Source organism: Stomoxys calcitrans, chromosome 4 (genome assembly GCF_963082655.1).
Source record: "Stomoxys calcitrans chromosome 4, idStoCalc2.1, whole genome shotgun sequence".
Lineage (NCBI taxonomy): Eukaryota > Metazoa > Arthropoda > Insecta > Diptera > Muscidae > Stomoxys > Stomoxys calcitrans.
In genome coordinates, this window is record NC_081555.1 from 65545060 (window position 1) to 65568890 (window position 23831).

A 23831-nucleotide genomic window follows, 5' to 3' on the forward strand; every position below is an offset into this window, starting at 1 on the left:
CAACTCCCACAAAGCCCTGTAAACCCGATCAGATAAAGAAAATGGAAGAAGTTGGGAACTATAACTTTCAGACAGTCAACAACCCTATCTACCTCGCACCGCCGTAACCGAAACAAATGAAACAAGTTTTGAAATAAAACAAAGATAATATTGGCTACTTTGGATTGAGCAACCAGCTTAGGAGCAAAGCCACCTCTCGACAAAGTAAATTTACACTATACAAGACATTGATACTATTCGTGTATTGCCATCTGGAAGATCATGTTACACGGATGGATCAAAGCTAGAGGACAGAGTGGGCATGGGGGTCTACATTGAGAACCCACGGACTGAGACCTGTTTTGGACTGCCTGACCATAATGCGGTCTACAGACGGAGATCCGGGCGATCATGGAATGCGTGAGGTGGTGTGGTGCTAACGCAAGGATGTCGAGTGTGAACATCTTTAGGGACAGTAAAATTGTCATAGGGTCAATAACAACCAGGACAGTCTTGCAGTGTAAGATGGAGATTAACGCCTTCTCTGTGGATGGCAAAGTCCGCAACGTTTATGTGCCAGGCCATAACGGAGTAAGGGGGAATAAAAGGACGATTTGGCGGTGAAGGCGATAGGACTGCCGTCAATAAACTTGGTTAAGCCAAAGCCTTTCGGGTCGACGCAGTCCGATTTAAGGGCGTGGACGATGAATGCGCATGCAACCCTGTGGAACAGTGAAATTGTCGGTAGGACGGCGAAAACCCTATAAGGCGATCTAGATCGTGAGAAGACGAGGCTATTACTGAAAGGAAGTAAGAAGGAGGCCAGTACAGCTTTCGGTATCATAACGAGACACATAGGACTACGAGCTCACTTATGTAAGATCAGTGCGGCAAGTGATACCATGTGTAAGACATGCGGAAAAGATGACGAGAAGTTGGAGCATTTCCTTTGTCATCGCCCGACTTAAGCGTCTAACAGATACCGGCACTTAGGTGAGGACACAATGCCAGACATGAACCAACTTAGGGGCGTGGCATGGAAACCAATTAAAGGTTTTGTAAGTAGCGCGGAATTTCTAATTTAGGTTTTTTTTTTCGAGGTTACTTTTTAGTATGTATGTCTATAGTGCCATGGAGCATATTAATATCAGCACCCTCTTTTTAACCTAAACTAACCCGTGCTGTTGTATGTCTCCGAAGCATGGGTACTTGCGGAAGCAGATAAGGCGTCACTTGGATTGTTTCGGAGAAAAATCTTTCGCAAAATATAGACCAGTCTGCGTTAATGGGTAATATAGGCGTCGTATGAATCACGAGTTGTGTGACGACGATAGTATACATAGTTAAACACATGGCAAAACAATAAAAGGTGGTCTCATTTGTACAGCAACCACAAATCGTATGGTGCAATTCGCCATATTGCCATAAAGCTGATCGACGTTTTGCCAACACACACAAAAAAAATGTGTGTGAGTTTGTGAATACTTGTGCGTACATGAGAAGAGAATATACGAGAGAGAAGATAACAACAAAGAGAATGCAAGCAAAAACTGATATCTTAATACCGTCAAACCTGGCCGGCTGCCAACAACTGTTCGTGTGACACCACCTTTTTTAAATCCGCCTTGAGTTAAACGCAACAAAATTCAACGTTTGCGAGGTTAAGCCAGAATGGCTCAAAAAGCTCCACCAAAGAAGTCTTTTGAAGGCGACCATAAAAGAAAATCCAAAACTCCGATGGTGTGACCAAAGGGAGAGCGACACCTCGAAACTGGGTGGCAGAAATTGGAGAAGAAGAGCAGAAGATCGAGGCGCTTGGGCATTCTACGTACTGCTAAAGGTATACATTTTCTGTAATGGCCAATTCAAGTAAGTAACAGTAAGTGGATTTTCTCGCTAAGTTTGTATGGGAAAAAAGAGCTATCACCGATTAGCTAAGCGGCTAATCTTATTGTCGCTTACTATCGCCATTTATTAAAACAAAAACTATCTGAATGACTAAATAAGAAAGAAAGCAACATTAAACAATGATTAAACGTTCTGGAATACAAAAATTGCTGAGGAATTTAATAAAATCACGTATATGGACTACAAGAAGCATTTATTTAAATCTAAATGACTTATTTTATTTATTTTGTTGATATTTCATTATTTTGGAGGTATATTAGTGCTGCCAACGTTTAAAGTACAAAGCATTTAGCGAGAAGAATGTTTTATGTATACAAGCTAGCGAATCCGCTAGACTTGTAAATAAAATGACGCAATATATGACATTGTTGGTAAAGCAGGGTACTCTGTTTTTAGTTGTGAAAAACTTCAACAAAATATGTTACTTTAAGGCCTGTTTATGCTCTCGTAAATGTAGAACAAAAGTATCGTAAATGTAAAGAGGCAATTATGGTTATTGCCAAACGTAACATTTCAAACAAAACAATTTTTTTAACAAAAAAAAAAAAACTTGAATGTGAGAGGGATCTAACTTCGAAGAACTTCAGGCATAACTCAAGGGCAGGTCGAAGAAAACGGTCCTCCATGCAGTCATGCTTGAAGAGTTGAGACGTCTCTCCAACTGAAGGAGTACGCAATGGCGGCCTTCTCGAATATTGAGAGGGCATTTAACAACGAGGAGATGTGCCGCACGGGGAGACAGAATACGGCCAAGTTTCCCTTCTGGACACTATGGATGCGGTGGGCAGACTGAGGACGGTTTCAGGAGACTGCGACACACACAACATTTCAGGGAGAGCTATTTGCCATACCGATAAACGCAAAAGAAATTCTGGGAAGGGATTTACAGTTTTCGAAATCAGTTGTTGTTAATGATGTTGTAGCCACATTTGTATGTGGACATTCCGGTCACCGATCGCTGCGCACAGATTAAAATAATTTTGAAAAACAACAACTTTGATTGAAAAAACAACTACGCAAATTGTTAATTTTCCTGCAACAATTTATCTTGAATCTCAACGACCCAAAGTACTAATTTGTTGTTGAAAGGCACTCTTTGCAAGCCAAGAAATAACAACAACAACAATATATCCATAAGCAAGACAAAAAACCATCTACCAACCCGCCGGTGGTGTTTTTATTATCTTTGTTCGCTCTTAGCTCTCGGGTTTTTCTCTGTCACTCTCTCTACTACTACCCTTAAAAATGTTAATAATTTTGGTGCCGCAGAGTATTAACTGAACTCACGATCTCATGTATGGTTGTTTTGCACGCATCCTCGGCCTACCGACATCATCTTCTTTACAATGAAATAAATTAATAAGTACTACTGCACAGTAATAAGTGGCTCAATTAATTTAGATAAAAACAACTAAAAGCGTGCTAAGTTCGGCCGGGCCGAATCTCATATACCCTCCACCATGGATCGCATCTGTCGAGTTCTTTTCCCGGCATCTCTTCTTAGGCAAAAAAGGATATAAAAAAGATTTGCTCTGCTATTAGAGCGACATCAAGATATGGTCCGGTTTGGACCACAATTAAATTATATGTTGGAGACCTGTGTAAAATGTCAGCCAATTCGAATAAGAATTGCGCCCTTTGGGGGCTCAAGAAGTAAAATAGAGAGATCGATTTATATGGGAGCTGTATCAGGCTATAGACCGATTCAGACCATAATAAATACGTATGTTGATGGTCATGAGAGGATCCGTCATACATAATTTCAGGCAAATCGTATAATAATTGCGACCTCTAGAGGTTTATATGGCAGCTATATCAGGTTATGAACCGATTTGAACCATACTTAATACAGTTGTTGAATATCATAACAAAATACTTCGTGCAAATATTCATTCAAATCGGATAAGAATTGCGCCCTCTAGAGGTTCAAGAAGTCAAGACCCAAGATCGGTTTATATGACAGCTATATCAGATTATGAACCGATTTGAACCTTATTTGGCACAGTTGTTGAAAGTGAGAATAAAATACGTCATGCAAAATTTCAGCCAAATCGGATGGGAATTGCGCCCTGTAGAAGCTCAAGAAGTCCAGTCCCCAGATCTGTTTGAACCATATTTGGCACAGTTGTTGGATATCATAACGAAATACTTCGTGCAATTCATTCAAATCGGATAAGAATTGTGCCCTCTAAAGGCTCAAGAAGTCAAGACCCAAGATCGGTTTACATGGCAGCTATATCAAAACATGGACCGATATGGTCCATTTACAATACCAACCGACCTACACTAATAAGTAATATTTGTGCAAAATTTCAAGCGGCTAGCTTTACTCCTTCGGAAATTAGCGTTCTTTCGACAGACAGACGGACATGGCTAGATCGACATAAAATGTCGCGACGATCAAGAATATATATACTTTATGGGGTCTCAGACGAATATTTCGAGTAGTTACAAACAGAATGACGAAATTAGTATACCCCCCATCCTATGGTGGAGGGTATAAAAAGGTAAAAACCACTCTAAAATTGTTTTTCTGAATTCGAAATTCATGCTTTTTTATGCCGAATTTGAAATTAATTTTAATGAACATAAATATAACTTTTTTTTTACCGACCGGGGGACTCGAACTTGTGTTTGCAAGTGATGAATGGCGTGGGAGTTTTATGCGCTACGTGGTAGTACGCCTATTTTAACAACTACCTCAACTAAAGAATTTGTTGAAAGTCAACAAAATATCAATAATTTTGTCCGTCAAGTCTCTTGTAGAGACTTACTTACGTACTTCAACAAATTATGTCTTCGATTCAATGCTAAAAATGCGTTGAGAATTTAAAGTTTCACATTGAAATTTGGCAGTTGGTTTTTTCTAAGAGTTATTTTTTTCTGTGTATATATAAGGTGTTTAAGACATTTCTTCAAAGTGATACAACATCAATGTTTAACACATGATTTGGCTGAAATTTACTGAAAACATTGCTTTGGAGTTTAAAAAAAATCGGTTCGGTTTAAATTCGGATATTGTTCAGATAAATATAGTTTTAAAAATTTCCCTTGTAAATTGGGTGGCAGAAATTGGAGAAGAAGAGCAGAAGATCGAGGCGCTTGGGCATTCTACGTCCTGCTAAAGGTATACATTTTCTGTAATGGCCAATTCAAGTAAGTAACAGTAAGTGGATTTTCTCGCTAAGTTTGTATGGGAAAAAAGAGCTATCACCGATTAGCTAAGCGGCTAATCTTATTGTCGCTTACTATCGCCATTTATTAAAACAAAAACTATCTGAATGACTAAATAAGAAAGAAAGCAACATTAAACAATGATTAAACGTTCTGGAATACAAAAATTGCTGAGGAATTTAATAAAATCACGTATATGGACTACAAGAAGCATTTATTTAAATCTAAATGACTTATTTTATTTATTTTGTTGATATTTCATTATTTTGGAGGTATATTAGTGCTGCCAACGTTTAAAGTACAAAGCATTTAGCGAGAAGAATGTTTTATGTATACAAGCTAGCGAATCCGCTAGACTTGTAAATAAAATGACGCAATATATGACATTGTTGGTAAAGCAGGGTACTCTGTTTTTAGTTGTGAAAAACTTCAACAAAATATGTTACTTTAAGGCCTGTTTATGCTCTCGTAAATGTAGAACAAAAGTATCGTAAATGTAAAGAGGCAATTATGGTTATTGCCAAACGTAACATTTCAAACAAAACAATTTTTTTAACAAAAAAAAAAAAACTTGAATGTGAGAGGGATCTAACTTCGAAGAACTTCAGGCATAACTCAAGGGCAGGTCGAAGAAAACGGTCCTCCATGCAGTCATGCTTGAAGAGTTGAGACGTCTCTCCAACTGAAGGAGTACGCAATGGCGGCCTTCTCGAATATTGAGAGGGCATTTAACAACGAGGAGATGTGCCGCACGGGGAGACAGAATACGGCCAAGTTTCCCTTCTGGACACTATGGATGCGGTGGGCAGACTGAGGACGGTTTCAGGAGACTGCGACACACACAACATTTCAGGGAGAGCTATTTGCCATACCGATAAACGCAAAAGAAATTCTGGGAAGGGATTTACAGTTTTCGAAATCAGTTGTTGTTAATGATGTTGTAGCCACATTTGTATGTGGACATTCCGGTCACCGATCGCTGCGCACAGATTAAAATAATTTTGAAAAACAACAACTTTGATTGAAAAAACAACTACGCAAATTGTTAATTTTCCTGCAACAATTTATCTTGAATCTCAACGACCCAAAGTACTAATTTGTTGTTGAAAGGCACTCTTTGCAAGCCAAGAAATAACAACAACAACAATATATCCATAAGCAAGACAAAAAACCATCTACCAACCCGCCGGTGGTGTTTTTATTATCTTTGTTCGCTCTTAGCTCTCGGGTTTTTCTCTGTCACTCTCTCTACTACTACCCTTAAAAATGTTAATAATTTTGGTGCCGCAGAGTATTAACTGAACTCACGATCTCATGTATGGTTGTTTTGCACGCATCCTCGGCCTACCGACATCATCTTCTTTACAATGAAATAAATTAATAAGTACTACTGCACAGTAATAAGTGGCTCAATTAATTTAGATAAAAACAACTAAAAGCGTGCTAAGTTCGGCCGGGCCGAATCTCATATACCCTCCACCATGGATCGCATCTGTCGAGTTCTTTTCCCGGCATCTCTTCTTAGGCAAAAAAGGATATAAAAAAGATTTGCTCTGCTATTAGAGCGACATCAAGATATGGTCCGGTTTGGACCACAATTAAATTATATGTTGGAGACCTGTGTAAAATGTCAGCCAATTCGAATAAGAATTGCGCCCTTTGGGGGCTCAAGAAGTAAAATAGAGAGATCGATTTATATGGGAGCTGTATCAGGCTATAGACCGATTCAGACCATAATAAATACGTATGTTGATGGTCATGAGAGGATCCGTCATACATAATTTCAGGCAAATCGTATAATAATTGCGACCTCTAGAGGTTTATATGGCAGCTATATCAGGTTATGAACCGATTTGAACCATACTTAATACAGTTGTTGAATATCATAACAAAATACTTCGTGCAAATATTCATTCAAATCGGATAAGAATTGCGCCCTCTAGAGGTTCAAGAAGTCAAGACCCAAGATCGGTTTATATGACAGCTATATCAGATTATGAACCGATTTGAACCTTATTTGGCACAGTTGTTGAAAGTGAGAATAAAATACGTCATGCAAAATTTCAGCCAAATCGGATGGGAATTGCGCCCTGTAGAAGCTCAAGAAGTCCAGTCCCCAGATCTGTTTGAACCATATTTGGCACAGTTGTTGGATATCATAACGAAATACTTCGTGCAATTCATTCAAATCGGATAAGAATTGTGCCCTCTAAAGGCTCAAGAAGTCAAGACCCAAGATCGGTTTACATGGCAGCTATATCAAAACATGGACCGATATGGTCCATTTACAATACCAACCGACCTACACTAATAAGTAATATTTGTGCAAAATTTCAAGCGGCTAGCTTTACTCCTTCGGAAATTAGCGTTCTTTCGACAGACAGACGGACATGGCTAGATCGACATAAAATGTCGCGACGATCAAGAATATATATACTTTATGGGGTCTCAGACGAATATTTCGAGTAGTTACAAACAGAATGACGAAATTAGTATACCCCCCATCCTATGGTGGAGGGTATAAAAAGGTAAAAACCACTCTAAAATTGTTTTTCTGAATTCGAAATTCATGCTTTTTTATGCCGAATTTGAAATTAATTTTAATGAACATAAATATAACTTTTTTTTTACCGACCGGGGGACTCGAACTTGTGTTTGCAAGTGATGAATGGCGTGGGAGTTTTATGCGCTACGTGGTAGTACGCCTATTTTAACAACTACCTCAACTAAAGAATTTGTTGAAAGTCAACAAAATATCAATAATTTTGTCCGTCAAGTCTCTTGTAGAGACTTACTTACGTACTTCAACAAATTATGTCTTCGATTCAATGCTAAAAATGCGTTGAGAATTTAAAGTTTCACATTGAAATTTGGCAGTTGGTTTTTTCTAAGAGTTATTTTTTTCTGTGTATATATAAGGTGTTTAAGACATTTCTTCAAAGTGATACAACATCAATGTTTAACACATGATTTGGCTGAAATTTACTGAAAACATTGCTTTGGAGTTTAAAAAAAATCGGTTCGGTTTAAATTCGGATATTGTTCAGATAAATATAGTTTTAAAAATTTCCCTTGTAAATGCTTGCGCCAGAGTGAACAACCGAAGTATACCACATTGGGCCGAAATACACCACAGACATTGGTAAGTGAGGAAAATATTTGTGAAATTTTAAACAAATCGAATCAGATTTCGGTGTAATACTGATGCAGGGTGGGCTAGAGAAACGTACTTAATTTAAAGGTCAATAAAAACGAAAGAATTTCAGTTATTGTTTTAATTTTTTTTTTTTATTTGGGAATTCATTTTCCCAATTTTTTCATGCAGTCTTGAAAAGACATCGGGAAAATGGCGACACCCATTGCGCATGCATTGATTAAGTTAATTTTTGAAATCGGTGTCCACTCTTTGCAGCATATATGTTGCCAATGGCGTCGCGAATGTTGTTTTTAAGGTGTGTTATGGTCCGTGGTCGATCGACATAAGCAAGGGATTTCAAATATCACAATAAGAAGAAATTGCACGAACTCAAATCTGGAGAGCGTGCCGGTCATTGGAGATCGCCTGAGAGAGATAAAGCGTCAATCAGCATTTCACATGCAGTTTGACGGGCAACAAAATCGCATTCTTTGAATTCTTGCACAACAGCTAATTTATGACGATGACATTTAAGGTTTTGTTGAAAAATTCACCGAACAGTGGTGTCGGAATTTCCCATAGCACTCTTTCGATTTTTTTCCGGAGTTCTGAGGGTCCGTTGAAGTACATTCTGAGTTTAGCGACACTTCCCGAAATGAGTTCACCCACGACAAAATCGAATTAAGGTCAGGAACAAGTTTGTGAGGAATTTCAAAGCGAACGCGGATTCTTGTTTGAACCGTTGTGTGGAACGGACGTATTGTTATTTAACGCCGCAAGAATTTTCCTGTAACACGTAATAGGTCATTATTTTTGGAAGAAAAATTCAAGTCACTCAAGGATATCTGCGATAGAGGTATACATTAGGTGGTTGATGATCTGCGTCTGTTTCCAGTGGAACGGCAGATCTAGAGCCCGGGAGTAGGCTTAGAATGGACTCCAAAGACCCAACAGCTGCGGTGGTGGTATCAGGCCGTAGCATGTTGTCTGCTACTGAAACCTCGACTGGTGGAGCGGCTGCTCCAGGCTCCACTAGCCGACAGACGACTGGTCAGATGGGGCTTTTGTCGAAGACACCTGGTTCGACTGTAAAAGACAAGGCCAAACCTATTCTTTCTTCGCATGCCCATAATTTGCATAGGCCATAGGCCTTCCCCGGCAAACCAACACGCTCTTTAAGATGTTGGATTAATAGAAGACGCATCCTTCTCAGGTTTATTGAGAGGCTAGGTACGAATCCTAAGATTCTCACTAATAGGGAGGGAGACTCCCTAAATTGGGCTCAGGAATTCGCTGCACAGGCTACCTCAAAGGCTACACGTCTAGATTCGGAAACTGCACCGCAGTCAGCCAAAAGGCTGCGGTCACTTGGAGGGCATCCCATGCCTAAAAGAACTAGAGCGAACAACAGTAAGATGGGTCCAAGGACCTTTGCTAATGTCGCTACGGACAGTTTGGCGATGGCAGTTGTCGACAAGGGAGAAGAACAGGGCTGCATACCTAGAAATAATTGGAGTCAGATAGTCAATGGACTGTCACCGGTATACTCCGATGTCCTTGCGGAATTTTTACAATGCAGGCTGTTTTTTACAATGCAGGCTGGAAGTGAAGCCGATACAGAGTAATTGCCTTCGGGGATAAACGCTCAGTTGAAATGTATCGTTGTGCGCTAAAAAAGATGGTGGGATCTGGTCAGGTACAGCACTAGATCCAGTCAAGAAAGAAGTTATTCCTTCTCGTCCAATGGCGCATGCTTAGATACGAAGGATTCCCTCAGATCCTGAAGCGATACTTGGAAGGCTAAGGCAATGTAATCCCCATCTTTCAACCACCGCCTGGAAGATTGGTAGATTGGATGAGACTGATGGTGACCGGAGACATGCGGTATTTGTACTAATCTCCGGCTGTCTCGCAGAACTCGCAGGGTTGTATCCTACGGATTCAACAAGTTGAAACTGAAGGTCTATAGAAGCGGTGGGGCTTGAGAATCAAGAGACGAATCATCAGTTGTTGCTGAACGCTTGTCTGAGGAACTATCGACCACATCGCTAAAGTCTGGGGAGGGGGGGTGGCATCGAAACGGCACCCGACAAGCCCTGTGTAGGTGGGTCACAAAGTTGGACTAGGCTCAAAGTGCGCGCCAGCGGGGAAGAACGGAACTCAGAAAGTAATTCGACAGCAGCAGTTAGTGGAGAATCTAAGGAGAAATCGCCCACACCGCAAGTGACCAGTGTCCTGAAGAAGAGTGGTTCCACAGCTTTCTCACCTGCCCCTGGATGCGTACGAAATCTCATCATGACAAGTTCTAACGAATCTTGTGAGGATGAACTCCTGGTAGAGTCAGAAGACGAGGCAAACACTACAGTGGTGGAATCTCTGAATCCTGACTAGGGCCCGGTTTCTACAGATAAATCTCCACCATTGTAAGGCCCCTTCGCCGGCACTAAAGGACTAAGAAGATTTAAACTTCTCAAGGGTACGGGGAATGGGGACACAGAGCCTGTATTCTTGCAAAGGGTAGTCTAAATGTTTTTCTCCTCCTTTAGTAGTAGCCAGCTTTGAAATAAACAAGTCTCATTGCTGGCTGGCTTCCCTATATATGGCACACGATTCAGAGATTCCCAAATTAAACCTTAAGTCGTTGGTTGAAGCCGCTTCTGTAGGGAAGAAGAGCCTCATTGTAGGATGTGATGCTAATGCCCATCACCAGATATGGGGAAGTTTGGGATAATTGGGATAATTTTCGGCACAAATTCTGCACGTCTATCCCTTCTAGACCAGAAAAGGAAGTGGAAACTACGGAGGACATAGACATAGTGGTCAAGCGGATCACGAAGGCCTTGAATGACTTGTGTCAGCATGACGCAATGGCAAGCCAAGGGGCAAACAGCGACCGTCATGGTGGACTCCAGAGCTGGTTGGTCTAAGGAAGGACTACAGAAAACTCTTCAACAGAGCAAAAGGCACAAGAGCACCACACGACTGGGACATCTATAAGGGTGAGTTAAGAATATATAAGGGCGAGCTGAGAAAGGCTCAGAAAAAGTCCAGGGTAGAACTCTGCAGCTCTGTGGAGGATACATCTGATGCCTCTAGGCTGGAGGATGGAGGGACACAAAGGTCATTTTCATTCCGAAAGCTGGAAAACCCTACCACACGAAGGCGAAAGATTTTCGTCCTATTAGTCTGTCAACTTTTATGCTGAAGAACCTTGAGAGGTTGATAGAAACATATCTTAGGTTGATAGAAACATATCATGCATATAGTAAGCCCTTCACGACCTAGTCGGCTACATCTGGGGTCTTCTCGCTTTCAAGGAATATACAATGGCCGCATTTCTTAACATTGAAGGTGCTTTCAATAATGTAAAACCGAAGGAGTTGGAGTTTCTAGGCATCAACTCTACAGTAAGAAAGTTTATTAATAACTTACTTACTGAAAGATGCATTACGGCAGGCTTGGGATCTGTGGATCTAAAAAGATGTGTCAGCAGAGGAACACCTCAAGGAGGAGTACTGTCTCCTCTACTTTGGAATATAGCCATTAACAATAAATTATTTTCTCTGGAACAAAAAGGTGTAAAAGTGGTTGCGTAGGCTGATGACGTGGCAATAGCGGTTAGGGGAAATTTCCTTGCACTCTTATAGATATACGTCAGAAAGCTCTACGTGCAACAGCAAAGTGAGCTACCGAATGTGGTCTGATTATAAATCCGTGCAGAACAGAAATTGTTCTTTTCAGCAGGAGATACAAGTTGCCTACGGCGGAACATGTCTCCTTGGGTGCAGAGAATGTTCCATTTACAGAAATTTACAGAAAGGGCAAAATACCTGGGTGTTTTACCGGACAGGAAATTGAGCTCCAAATTTAACATTTTAAAAAGGGCAACAAAGGCAACTCTTGCCCTATACATATGCAAGAGAGCCATTGGCAAAAGTTGGCGGTTTAGACCACGTGTCATGCATTGGGTATATACTGCAATTGTCAGACCTATTATGCTATATGGTGTTGTGGTCTGGTGGACGGCGCTTCAAAAGTCCACTCAATACTTAACCGGATCCAAAAGATGGCTTGTTTGTGCATCACAGCCGCACTGAGGACGCCACCATTTGATGCACTGAATTTAATGCTACATCTTATGCGTCTATACATTGTGTGGGTAGCCGCAATTTGCAGCGACCACTGCCGTGAGGTTAAGAAAGCTTTCTCATTGGTCATGTTGCGACACTGTGTTATCCTTGATACAATATCCGATATTTCAGGTAGTGTGGATTAGAATCGATTAAAACTACGATATCCTTGGTAACAAAAGTTACACAGACATCTATACGGATGGTTCCAAACTAAACGACCAGCTGGGCTTTGGGGTGTACTCTAGAACTGTTCATATCGAAATGGTTACCCGACCACTGCAGTGTGTATCAAGCAGAGATCCTTGTAATTAAGGAAGTGCTGGAATGGCTAAGATATAATGTCATTACGACGATTGGCATAAATATCTTCTCAGACAGCCAGGCATCCATTTAATCCCTGTATTTCTGAACATAAAAACCGCCCTCGACTGTCGCAGATCTCTCAACGAGATGGCTGAACAGTTCAAAATTCACCTGTTCCAGGTGCCGGGCCACAGAGATATCCCAGGGAATTGCGAGACTAGGAACTATCCTACACATTCCTGGGATACTGGAATCTGTGGGTATGGCTCTAGCGACATGTAAGCAACGTTTTCAGGACCAGGCCCGAAGAACAACGTATGATAGATGGTCACAAAGAGGGGGCTGTGAGCATTCCAAACCTATGTGGTCTAATTTAGACTTGAAGAGGTCTACTGCTTTGCTGTCATAGGCTAGAACAGACGTCTCAGTCATTGTGTCCACCATAACAGGTCACTGTCTAATCGGAAAACAAGCTGACAGACTGAAGTTTGCAACGACTTTCGCAGAAGCTATGACGACATGGAAGAAGAAAAGACTATCGAACGCCATCAGTGTGTGTGTGTCCGCACTAGCAGTTAGACGGAGTTCCACTTTCTTTGAGAACCTGTCTGATTTAGCGGATGTGAACATTTACTGATACTGGGCTTTTTTAAAGCGATCTGGATGGTTCAACTAGAAGGCATCTTCCTTCTTCTGTTCTTGTGGTATCACAATGGACGAACACGTCTAAGTGAGTCTGATTGCAGACTGTCACTTAAACCTAACTCAACCTAACCTAAAGCGAACGCGGAAGGCATTTTGTGTAGCAACTAGTGAGCGACCGTTAGAAAAAAAGCTCTCGACGGCGAAGGTGTGATGCCCCCAAGACTAGAGCATAATGGCAACTGACTGGAGAGAAAAACAAACATGGGGACTTCCCCCTCTAAATGCGCCAACTCTCGACCCCCTCCATGCCCAACTCACCGCTCGGAAGTTTTTAAACCCTACACCACTACTGTGGTACAGGGTATTCTTTGGCGCCCCCTTAAATAAAAATACTAAACTACTTGGTAGATATTAAGCAACGACTCTATGCCCTCTGTAGAGAATTTCCTACTCTTCCATTGAAAATCAATTTTTACTATAACTTAGAAGCCTTTGATTTTTGTCAAGAAATATTTTGTCTTTTATTTTACATTCTTTCAGTCTTAAGGCCTGATTATGCTCTTGTAAGTGTAGAACAAATGTATCGTAAATGTAAAAATGCAATTATGCTTATTACAAAACGTAGCATTCGACATTTCAAATAAAACAATTTTATCAACAAAAAAGATTTGAAGGTGAGGAAGGGTCTGACGTTGGGGAACTTCAGGCATACCTCAAGGACACAGGTAGTAGAAGACGGTTCTCCACGCAGTGACGCGAGAAATCGAGACGTCTCTTTAAATGAAGGAGTAAGCGATGGAGGCCTTCCTGAATATTGAGAGGGCATTGAACTCTGGGGAGATAGGTCGACGGTCACCGCTCTTAGCTGCACGGGGATCCACCCGAGTTTCTCCCTGTGGACGGACTGTACGCTACGTGGCAGTACTATCAACGCGGACTTTGGAGATAGTGTAGTCAGAAGGAGAATGATAGCAATGCTAGGTATGCAATATATTAAGGTTAATATTCCGAACTGTGTCTTCAAGGCTGCAGTTAGGCTGAGGAACTTGGCATACAGGAAAATATAGTATACCGTCAAAGTTCTCTTCTAGACACTATGGAAGCGGAAGGAACACTGAGGAGGGTTTCAGATTTCTTGGGATTTCGGGATTCGCTTTCCAGGGAGGGAGGAGCAGGAAGCGAATACTATGTTTGTAGAGAATGATACTTCCGTCTTTATAGATACCTCCAAGATGCAAACGGGGACAGAATTGAGGCTATACAACTGTACACACAACATTTCAGGCACAGCTCTGTACCATAATGATAGACGCGAAAGAAATTCTGTTGTCGAAATCACTATATATGGCGGCTCTCAAGACCATGGGTTCTAGTACAGTGAGATTAGCGCTGACGTGGCGGTATTAACGCATACGACGGCACCGCATTGGTGCTTACCCCCAACTCTTCTTGTAATTTCTTCTTATCACATTTTTCTCACTTTTTCATTTCCTTTTCACCACAGGTCAGACTAGCCACCATGTGAACTCACCTTTTGGTTTAAGGTTAGCGAAAGTCTGTCGACAGTAACCGGAAAGTAGAATTCAATAAAAACAAAATTTTAAGTTCCGTTTTCGTGTCAGCTGATAAAAATTGGAGTTTAAATAAATTTCAAAACTAAAATTATTTAAAATACAATTTATTGATAAAAATAAAATACAATTTATCGATACCCTAGCGAGTGGGTGAAAAGGAAAAAAAGGGATAATATAAGAAGAAATAACAAGAAGAGAGTCCGCGGCAAGCGCCTATCTATCTATCAGATTTTTTGTGGCCATCGTTATATAGCATACTTCTGCCTGAAAGAACATACACGCGTCCGACAGTCTCACCGACATACAGATGTTGAGTATCTCGGAGAGTACTTCAAATTCAGTCCCTGACTCCATCTTGTAGCCATCTGTGAAGACTGAGGTCTCCGCCGGCTTCCACCATACCAGTGCTTCACATGTCAGCATTGCTCTCACAATACAAGTGTAGTGTGCGCACAGAACTTGTCGGTTTCTTTTATCCCGATTCCTTTTCCAGGACAGTTTCGAATCGAGGACTTGACCCAGATATTTAGCCTCCTCCGACAACAGCGGGGTGATCCCGTCCAAAGATGAGATTCTTAAATCCGCTTATTTATATCTCCGAGTGAAGACGACCATATCTGACTTTCCTGGGTTCATCTTTAACCCATTTCTCGTAGTCCATCTCGATAGTCATCCTGTTGAAATTTCCATGATAATGCTGATAGTCGACAGAAATTTGCTTAGGATCAGTAGTACGACGACGTCCGCATATGCGATCATTGTCATCACTGTTGAGATCCATCAGAATTTCGTTTATCAATAGGTTCCAGGGAGTTGACGAGAGCACCCCTCAATGAGGCGTCACTCGTCCACCGCCTTCTGACCACTCTTTCGGTGAAGCCCGCTTTAATGATACTGCCACGTAGCATTCAGTCCGTCCAACAAGTTAAACTCAGGACGGAGACTATCGTAATCGCAATCCCATGGCTGCCGGTTGTACGTACTGGATTGAGCTGATAAAGTTCTGCATGGACAAGGGCTGCCGCCTCAGTGTACAACACACTGCTACAACAGCAACTACAACTATCGTACCAACCTCAAAGGTTTAAAATGCTCCCTCAATATCCAGGAAGACACAGTCTATCAGTCACCTTCAGGTCTTTATGCCTAAAAAAATTTTATGCTTTTTATACCCACCACCGAAGGATGGGGGTATATTAATTTTGTCATTCCGTTTGCAACACATCGAAATATTCATTTCCGACCCTATAAAGTATATATATTCTTGATCAGCGTAAAAATCTAAGACGATCTAGACATGTCCGTCCGTCTGTCTGTTGAAATAACGCTACAGTCTTTAAAAATAGAGATATTGAGCTGAAATTTTGCACAGGTTCTTTCTTTATCCATAAGCAGGTTAAGTTCGAAGATGGGCAATATCGGACTATATCTTCATATAGCCCCCATATAGACCGATCCGCCGTTTTAGAGTCTTAGGCCCATAAAAGCCACATTTATTATCCTATTTTGATGAAATTTGGGACAGTGAGTTGTGTAAGGCCCCTGGACATCCTTCGTCAATTTGGACCAGATCGATCCAGATTTGGATATAGCTGCCATATAGACCGATCCTCCGATTTAGGATCTTAGGCCCATAAAAGCCACATGTATTATCCGATTTTGCTGAAATTTGGGACAGTGAATTGTGTTAGGACCTTCGACATCCTTTGTCAATTTCGCTCAGATCGGTCCAGATTTGGATATAGCTGTCATATAGACCGATCTCTCGGTTTTAGGTTTTGGGTCCATAAAAGCCACATTTATTATCCGATTTTGCTGAAATTCGGGACAGTGACTTGCGTTAAGCCCCTTAATATCCTTCGTCAATTTGGTTCAGATCGGTCCAGATTTGGATATAGCTGCCATATAGGCCGATCATCCGATTTAGGGTCTTAGGCCCATAAAAGCCACATTTATTATCCGATTTTGAAATTTGGAACAGTGAGTTGTGTTAGGCCCTTCGAGATCCTTCGTCAATTTGGCTCAGATCGGTCCAGATTTCCATATAGCTGCCATATAGACCGATCCTCCGATTTAGGGTCATAGGCCCATAAGAGCCACATTTATTATCCGATTTTGCTGAAATTTGGGACAGTGAGTTGTGTTAGGCCCTTCGACATCCTTCGTCAATTTGGCTCAGATCGGTCCAGATTTGGATATAGCTGCCATATAGGCCGATCTGCCGATTAGGGTCTTAGGCCCATAAAAGCCACATTTATTATCCGATTTTGCTGAAATTTGGGACAGTAAATTGTGTTAGGATCTTTGATATCCCTCATTAATTTGGTGCAGATCGATCCAGTTTTGGATATAGCTGCCATATAGACCGATCCCTCGATTTCATGTTTTGGGCCCATTAAATGCTCATTTATTGTTCGATGTCGCCGAAATTTGGGACAGTGAGTTAAGTTAAGCCCCTCGACATAATCCTTCAATATGCCACAGATCGGCTAAGATTTGGATATAGCTGCCATTAAGACCAATCTCTCTATTTCAGGTTTTGGGCTCATAAAAGGTGCATTTATTGTCCGGTGTCGCCGAAATTCAGGACAGTGAGTTAGGTTAAGCCCTTCGACTTCCTTCTGCAATATGGCCCAGATCAGTCCAGATTTGAATATAGCTGCCATATAGACCGATCTCTCGATATAAGGTTTTGGGTCCATAAAAGGCGCATTTATTGTCCGATTTCGCCGAAATTTGGGACAGTGAGTTGAGTTAGGCCCTTCGAAATATTTCTGAAACTTGGGCTAAATCGGTTTAGATTTGGATATAGCTGCCAAATAGACCGATATCTCGATTTAAAGTTTTGGCACCATAAAAGGCGCATTTATAATCCGATTTCACTGAAATTTGACACAGTGACTTATGTTAGGCTTTTCGAAATCCGTGTCGTATGTAGCTCAGATCGGTTTATTTTTAGATAAAGCTACTAAAAAGACCAATATTTTGTTATACACAATTGAACAATGACTTGTAGTTATAAGTATTTGGTCAAAATTGGAACATATTTTGATATAACTGCTATGGGACAAAAGGTATACAATTTTCACCGGATTTTGATGAAAGATGGTTTACGTATATTTCCAAGGTGGTTTACGTATATTTCCGAGGTGGTGGGTATCCAAAGTTCGGCCCGGCCGAACTTAACGCCTTTTTACTTGTTTTATTTGTAATGTCAAATGCTACGTTTTTTTACTTACGATAAAATTATTCAACATTTACGGTACATTTACAAGAGCATAACCAGGCCTTAAGTCAAAAGAAAACACTTGATACGTTTTCCTACATATATGGTATGTTTATGAGAGCATAACCAGGTCTTAAAAAATATTCTCAAACAACACGTTTGTCGGCTAAATAAAGAATCTTAGCTTTTTTTGTAAAAATTGACTTTTTTCCTTCAAATAAATTCGTTAGTCACATATATCTCCATACTAGCTGATCCGGGCCCACTCCGCTGCGCCTTCTTTTACTTCATATGGAACAAAAGTTTCCTTGGAATATTTATTTTCGACAATTAAAGATCTTTTAGTAAAATACCATGCTACGAAAATAGTATATCGCTTGACTAATAGTTAACACTGTAAATATGTTAAGCAGAAACCCTCTCTTCTATTTCTTACGATCTTTGGTTAAAATTGCAGCCTCTCATATAAAAATCTCTCTAAATGTTTTTCGGTCACACGCTCTCTCTTACTGGCAAACGAAAGACTTTCAGTAAAAATGTGTGCAAATTGTTGAGTACGTTGATTGCTGCGTAATACTGACATATCTTCTAAATTTCCTTAAAAGTGTACGAGAAACATAAATATGTTAACAAAATGTTTATCTCCTCGATAAATTATTGTATCGGTTAGTTATCACGAACATTATTTTTTCTACGTGAAACTGGCTCTATTCAATAATAAAACTTTCTGGAATGCAAGAAATTAAATAAAATCACAACTATGAACTCCGACATACATAGATTTATGAATAATATGAATTATTTGAAGCCTTCACACATACAACAGCCGATATGTTATTCTAACCAAATGACTAAACGCGCCCCATAGTAGTTTGTGTGTGTGGTGGACTCTAGCTTTCCTTTTTATTGCAAAAAATCTCCGATCATTGAGCTCGTCACTAAAGAGAAACAAACGAAAATATTTTTTTTGTTTTACGTAATTTTTTAGGTTGAATGTAAGTTTTGGTCAAAGTTAAAATATAAAGCAAAGCGTTTTATTTGTCCACGAGCTAGCAAATCCGCCAGATTAAAAAAAACAGATTGTAGATAACGTATACTTTAGTAGCAGCAACACTTAATTAAGTGCATTTCGATATTAAGCAGTGAACCTTCCCAGTTGAACCTTTTAAATATCCCATAGTATGCGAAAGTTCAAAATTTTCTGTTAAGAAAACTTTTAGAGATCTATGCTTCCTCTTCAATGTTCGCAAAGCATCTTTAAGACTTTCCTACCTTACCAAAAGCATTTTTTTATACCCACCAAAATAGGATAGGTGGTATATTCATTAAGTCATTCCGTTTGCAACACATAAAAATATTAATTTCCGACCCTACAAAGTATAGTTCAGGTCGGACAATATGTGGATATAGTTGCCATATAGCCCGATATGCCGATTAAGGGTCTGAAGTCCATAAAAGCTTTAATTACTACCCTATTTCGTTGAAATTTGAAATAGTGAGTTGTTATAAGCCTCCCGACATCCGACACCAAACATAAATCATAAAAGACTCTGCAGATATAGCTGTCATATAAACGATCTTCTAATTTTGTAATTAGTATTTTTTTTTTTTTGTAATGATCGGGACCATCCCCTATTTAGATCTTAATATGGTTATAATAGTGGAGTTTTAATAAAATAGGATGATTATTGTATCCTTGGTGGTGGGTATCCAAAATTCGGCATGGCCGACCTTAACACATTTTTACTGGTTTTAATTCAGCAGTTCTACCACGCCGTTGAAATTTCATTTGCAATTCAGGATCAAAATGAAAAGTGTTCTGCGCCGGCGCATTGCTTTTATTGTTGGTAAGCGTTAGTGCCGATCGGCGTTATTCCAATTCTTGTCGATCATTATGTCAACGCATTGAATAAGCGCGTCAATCAAGATGCAAGTGCCACTGATATGTGATGGCGATATTGCCATGATTATGGTACTATCATTCTACGTCTGGGTACTGTCACATACGGCACCATGACAATGGCATTGCTATACACGCTGACATCGCATATGTACAGACTACTCTTCGTGTAAAATGTGGATAATGGTGATGTGCTTCTTCTGCCACTGTTGCTTGCTGTTGGTCATTTTTCTGGCTATCACATGATCCGTATTACAGCGTCATGTACGAAATCTGCTTCGGTATGGTCTACCAGGGTAAATAGTGTGCTTAAATGAAATGATTTACTGATTTTGAATAAAATTTTAATGAGATGCGCTGTTCATTCACTGTCCACACACGGTGTGATTTCTCGTTACTGCTTGGTAGTGTCTTGTGTAATTATTGCCATGGCTATGTACATGCCGCATGGGGTAAGCGTGTTAATTTCGACAATAATAACTTAATTTAATAGGTATGCGATGAATATATGTACCTCAAAATGATATCCCTTATAATACTGAGCTTTGAAATTTTCTGATTCCGAAAAACAAAATTTACATAAATATTTCCATATATGACGGTCACAAATAAAGATAGATAGGAAAGGTATGTAATATTATAATAATTATTCAGCAATATTTTTTTTTTTGTTTCATCATTTATTATCTAATGCGAGTGAATACCTAATGTAAAAATATATAAAATTTCGCTGCGATACACAAACTTAGCATCGGCTTTTTTTTGTAATAAAATATTCCAAGACATGCTGTTGGCTATGGAGGCAGTAATAAAACAGAGCAACGTAATGTTACAACTGTCGCGTTGGAAAATGTAAAGCTTGAGCCCGCGCCACATCTGGACAGTATTTGGCACCACTTGCCACACGCCTTCGGTAGCCGTGATCGTCTAGTGGTTAGGACCCTACGTTGTGGCCGTAGTAACCCAGGTTCGAATCCTGGTCACGGCAATGTTGAAATAATCATTGTCACGGAGAAGGTATTATTTTTCTTTATTTGTTTTGCTTATTTTTCCGATGGTTATCGAAATCACAATATAGTAAACCATTAAGTATAAATGGTTGCCTTTTATAGTTAAAAGTTTAATTCTTTAAAGCAACTTATACAGAAACTCAAAAACACATGCAAATAGATGAAACATCAACAACACGTTTTTTAATTTCAGCATTTATACAAGTGTTTCTATAATTAAGCGTAATACTGTTTTTGTTTCTTCGAAGTTCAAGAACCAGTTGCTTCAAGACACCTAAGTGACGAAGACTTGTGTCTTTCCATGTTGCGGAGGGGCAATGCGACGCCAACTAATTAACTGGCTGCCACGCGAAAGAAGCTTCCAGTAGCCGTGATCGTCTAGTGGTTAGGACCCTACGTTGTGGCCGTAGTAACCCAGGTTCGGATCCTGGTCACGGCAATGTTGTCATAGAACATTGTCACGGTGGAAGTACCTCTTTTATGTAGGGTGCTCTTAAATTTCAAGGTCAATATTCACAAAACAAAACTACGACCTTGAAAGAAAGTTACACTTTTAATTACCCTTGTTATTCAGGAATTTGCAATTTAAAAAAATGTCCTGTACCTAAAAATATTGAGGTTATAGTTATTCATTCTGCGTACCGAATAGTTGTATAACAGGTAATTAAAGATCTAATAAAATAAACTTTTTGTACCATAAAAAATGTAAGTGGCAACACTTGAAACCATTGGCGGCATCATTTTTATACTCTCCACCATGGGATGGGGGTGTACTTATTTCGTCATTCTGTTTGTAACACCTCGAAATATGCGTCTAAGACCCCATAAACTATATACAAATATTCTTGATCGTCATGTCATTTTAAGTCGATCTAGTCATGTCCGTCCGTCTGTCTGTAGAAAGGACCGTTACATTCAAAAGAGTTAAGCTAGCCGCTTGAAATTTTGTACAAATACTTTTTATTAGTGTCAGTCGATTGGGATTGTGAATGGGCCAAATCGGTCCATGTTTTGATATAGCTGCCATATAAACCGATATTGGGTCTTGACTTCTTGAGCCTCTGAAGGGCGCAATTCTTGTCCGATTTGACTGAAATTTTGCACGTGGTGTTTTAGAATTACTTCCAACAACTGCGCTAAATATGGTTCAAATTGGTATATGTTTTGATATAGCTGTCATATAAACCGATCTTGGGTCTTGACTTCTTGAGCCTCTAGGGGGCGTAATTTTCATCTGATTTGATTGGAATTTTGCACGTGGTATTTATATAGCTACCATATAAACCGATCTTGGATCTTGACTTCTTGCGTCAGTAGATCGCGCAATATTCATTAAATTTGGCTGAAATTTTGCATAAGGTGTTTTGTTAAGACTTCCAATAAATGTGCTTAGTATGGTGCAAATCTGTAACACCTCGAAATATGCGTCTAAGACCCCATAAACTATATACATATATTCTTGATCGTCATGTCATTTTTAGTCGATCTAGCCATGTCCGTCCGTCTGTCTGTAGAAAGCACGCTAACTTTCGAAAGAGTTAAGCTAGCCGCTTGAAATTTTGTACAAATACTTTTTATTAGTGTTAGTCGGTTGGGATTGTGAATGGGCCAAATCAGTCCATATTTTGATATAGCTGCCATATAAACCGATCTGGGATTTTGACTTCTGGAGCCTCTAGAGGGAGCAGTTCTCATTCGATTTGGCAGAAATTTTGTACAACCGCTTCTCTCATGACTTTCAACATACGTGTCTAATATGGTCTGAATCGATCAACAGCTTGATACAGCTCCCATATAAACAAAAAATCAGAAGATCGTATTTTGCTTCTTGAGCCCCTACAAGGCGCAATTCTTATCCGAATGAACTGAAATATTACACAATGACTTGTACAATGTTCAGCAATTATTTGTGGTCCGAATCGGACTTGAACTTAATATAGCTCCAATAGTATAACAGTTTTTATTCAATATTCTTGGTTTGCCTAAAAAGAGATACCGCATAGAACTCGACAAATGCGATTTATGGTGGAGGGTATATAAGATTCGGACCGGCCGAACTTAGCACGCTCTCACTTGTTTTTATATGGAGTTTGACAGCATTTCGCTTGAAAAGAACATACTCAGTTTATGGGAGAGAAGCTGAACGTACGCAGCTTATGGGAGAGAAGCAAGAAATACAGTTTTTGTATTCAGTGGGTTATTTGTTGTTGTTGTTGTTGTATTTGGGTTACTTTCACTTCTGTTGGGATTACATACCTATTACTGACATACAAAAATAATAATAAATCTTAAAGCAGATCTCCGATGTTTGGTACAAAAACCGATATTGTACTGCTATATTTAGCCAAATACGTAACACTGTTTTCCAATATCGTCCTTATGACCTTAATTATATTGCAAATTTGCCCATGAATATTTCATTGAAGGCAAATTTCTCTCATCGTCAAAAATCATTGTCAAAATGTGAAGGGATTTAAAGCAAAAATTGTTAAGCGTCAAATGGCCAAAAAATTTTCAAAATTACGTAAAATCGTTTGGTTGAAAAGCGACAACAGAAAAGTTTACGAATTGGGTATTCAGTAGCCACTTTTAAAGATAATCGCTAAGGAATAGAAAATCGTCAACTAAGGGTTGGCATTCTATTCTGCCTTCGAAATAGTCGCGGAATTTTTAATTGTTCCGCGCGATTTGACAGCAATTAAATGTTTTTGTTTCAATCCCAAAACACTTTTTTTAACTGCATTTATTGTTTTCTCTATTTTATTCTATTTTTCGCAAAACGAACAAATAACGAACCGTTGAAACCAATAAAACATACAAAACTGATACCATCAATGGTGTCA

At 39.8% G+C, this 23831-nt stretch overlaps 2 non-coding genes across 2 annotated transcripts; both read left to right on the plus strand.

Annotated features, from left to right (window-relative positions):
• The first annotated feature begins 20894 nt into the window (after positions 1-20894).
• On the plus strand, positions 20895-20966 carry Trnah-gug (transfer RNA histidin (anticodon GUG)). The gene has a single exon. It is a non-coding gene; the product is annotated as a tRNA-His (tRNA).
• Positions 20967-21355: 389 nt separating this feature from the next.
• Positions 21356-21427, plus strand: Trnah-gug (transfer RNA histidin (anticodon GUG)). The gene has a single exon. It is a non-coding gene; the product is annotated as a tRNA-His (tRNA).
• Positions 21428-23831: the final 2404 nt, after the last annotated feature.